This window comes from Sprattus sprattus (genome assembly GCF_963457725.1).
Source record: "Sprattus sprattus genome assembly, chromosome: 12".
Taxonomy (NCBI): domain Eukaryota; kingdom Metazoa; phylum Chordata; class Actinopteri; order Clupeiformes; family Clupeidae; genus Sprattus; species Sprattus sprattus.
In genome coordinates, this window is record NC_137910.1 from 18,731,711 (window position 1) to 18,734,210 (window position 2,500).

A 2,500-nucleotide genomic window follows, 5' to 3' on the forward strand; every position below is an offset into this window, starting at 1 on the left:
GAGAAGGATGGTGAGGAGGTAGAGAGAGGGAGGTAGAGAGAAAGAGAGGTAGAGAGAAAGAGAGAGGGAGAGAAAAGGAGAGAGAGAGGGAGAGAAAGAGCGAGAGGAGGGAGAGAGGGAGGTAGAGAAGAGAGAGGAAGATAGAAAAAGCAAAGGAAGAACAAGGGTGACAGAGAGAGAGAGCGATACGCTGTAAATGTTCTGGCAATACAAATACAGCAATTTGTCTTGCCAATAATGCTTTTGGAACTGAAAATGATCTTGATTTTATGGAGATTAAGATAGATAGCTGAGAGAGAGGAGAGAAAAGAGAAAAGAGAGATAGTTAGTTCATGCCGACACACGTCTCTACTCCAATTCAGATGTAAAGCACACCCTGAGAGGCCTACTGAAGGCTCACTGGAGTGGACATAATGTGGGAAGAAAACCTCTCTTGTACAGCGCTCAACACTTCCCATCTACTGCTGGTTTTCAGACACCCTAACCAGTTCCTAACCAGTTCCTAGCTCTTCCCCTGGTTTTTCATGGTGTTTTTCCTAATGCTGCGGAATGTTAAACCTGACACAGCGTCACTACGAACAATCCTTCAATTCTTTCCACTCTACCCAAAACACACCTTATATCAGGGTGTGTGTGTGTGTGTGTGTGTATGTGTGTGTGTGTGTGTGTAGCAAAGAACTTTCCACATCAATTCTAATGCTTATCCATGGATCAACCTAGAGCAGCATGGGCAAAGTGGTGCCAGGATGCTGTAACACCCCTTTAAACACACACACACACACACACACACACACACACACACAGGCTTTGGCATCTGAGACCTGGTCTGTCGTTCCATCTCTCCATCCCCTTCATTTCATCTGTGTGTTGTTATGCAAATGAGCTGCAATTTGCACTCCTGTCAACGGTTTAATGGGGCAAACAGAGAATGGACATGGGGAGGCGAGGGGGAGAGAGAGAGAGACAGAGAGACAGAGAAAAGGGGAGATGGAGAGAGAGAGAGAAAAGGGGGAGAGGGAGAGAGAGAGAGAGAGAGAGAGAGAGAGAGAGAGAGAGAGAGAGAGGAAGGTGCTGAAACGGTGTTTTGGTGCCGTTTGGAGATGAATCACTCAGAGGGACAGATCTGATAGACGCCAGTCACTAATCCAAGTGCCTACACACACACACACACACACACACACACACACACACACACACACACACACACACACACTAAACAGGTGGAAATGACTCAAACTCCCCTCACCGCAACAGGGGGCAGTTGATCACACTATAAAGCCTCTGTGCCCCACTGAACCCCTGGCAGAGACCCTCACACATATCTCAAACACACACACACACACACACACACTCACTCACCATAAACCAGGAGCTCTTATCAAGCCCTGACGCTCATTTCTGACAGAGACCCAAACAAATATCCACACAGACCATTAATCTTCCGGAAAGATCCGCCAAGCGAACCCACAACCCTGCTCACCAGCTGGAAAACAACTACACATTTACCCTCCATCTGCTGGCAATAGAAAAAACGATTGATGGAGACAGAGACAGAGAGAGAGAGGGAGAGAGAGAGAGAGAGAGCGCGCAAGAAAGTGATTGTGAGTAAAAGGTTATCGTGATGAAGGATGAACAATGACAGAAAAAAAGACACAAAAACCTCATGAAAAACACTAAGACAGTTAAGAAGAAGAAGAATAAGAAGAAGAAAAGATAAAAAGCAAAAGAGCGGGCGAGCGAGCAAGAGAGGAAAAAACCCAAAATGGCAGCTAAAGAGAGTGTGAGAGGGAGGGGTGGAGGGCCGTAGCCAGGAGCGGTGATCTTCAGACAGCGCTGGCAGGTGGGCTCCTGCCGTAGCATTAGCGGAGGCCAGGGTTAGCGAGGTGTGCTAATGCGCCTGACAGGCCGCTGACGCGCTCCCCCGGCCTAATGGCTGCAAGGCTCTACGCGCCTCAATGCCAATTCACATGCAAATGTGTGTGTGTGTGTGTGTGTGTGTGTGTGTGTGTGTGTGTGTCAGGGAAAGATGTAGCGAGCACTTTCGCCAGACATGATACGCCATTAGGATCAAGGCGGATTTCTGTAATTCCGTTAAAAGTGTAGAGACTCCTGTAATTTTCCTCCCTCTCTCTCTCCCCATCTCTCCGCTTCCCTCCCTCCCTCCTAGCCTCACACCGTGATGGGAGGATGAGAAAGAGAGACGAGTCCAGGATAGGGGGGAGGGGGGGGGGGGGGGTGAACGCGAGGGAGGAAAGGAAAGGAGAGAGTGACACGCATCGTAAAGGAAAGAGTGCCTGGAGAAAGAGAGCGAAAGAGAGCGAGAGAGAGTGAGTACACATTTACGCTGTCACGGTGTGCACAAGGCAAAAGAGAAACACTTTTATTGTAATTGTGTCTTACAAGCGCGCAGAGAAATCCACCGTGGAATTCACAAAATGGCTGATTAGGCCGGCCGTCCGGGGAGAGAATGAATGAACACACACACACACACACACACACA

The 2,500-nt window shown here is 48.7% G+C and overlaps 1 protein-coding gene across 1 annotated transcript in view; it reads right to left on the reverse strand.

Moving 5' to 3' along the window:
• lrpprc (leucine-rich pentatricopeptide repeat containing) overlaps window positions 1-2,500 on the reverse strand; it is a 57,889-nt gene that overhangs the window by 29,293 nt on the left and 26,096 nt on the right. The gene's annotated exons all lie outside the window — the stretch shown is intronic.